We start from the raw sequence: 297 nt of genomic DNA, 5'->3' as shown, positions 1-297 counted from the left end.
CTCTCTCTCTCTCTCTCTCTCTCTCTCTCTTCTCTCTCTCTCTCTCTCAATAAACCATCTATACAGTAGGCTCGCTTTAGTTAGGTTTAGGTTTACCTAAACTAGCATCATCAAATACAAGGCGCCATACAAACTGCGACGCAATCACTATCACACACTTATATCGCGCCCACCACCGCGACGCCGTCCCGTCACCGACACATTCCACCTACCGTGCCTCCCTCCTCCGTGGCTGTGAGCACACCACACCTTCCTCCCCTCCCTCCTCCTCCTCCTCCTCCGCCTCCTCGCCCCACG

This window comes from Priapulus caudatus, unplaced genomic scaffold, assembly GCF_000485595.1.
Source record: "Priapulus caudatus unplaced genomic scaffold, Priapulus_caudatus-5.0.1 Scaffold1746, whole genome shotgun sequence".
NCBI classification, from domain to species: Eukaryota; Metazoa; Priapulida; class Priapulimorpha; order Priapulimorphida; family Priapulidae; genus Priapulus; species Priapulus caudatus.
The sequence above is the reverse complement of the archived record's forward strand: the minus strand, read 5'-3'. Positions refer to the sequence as shown.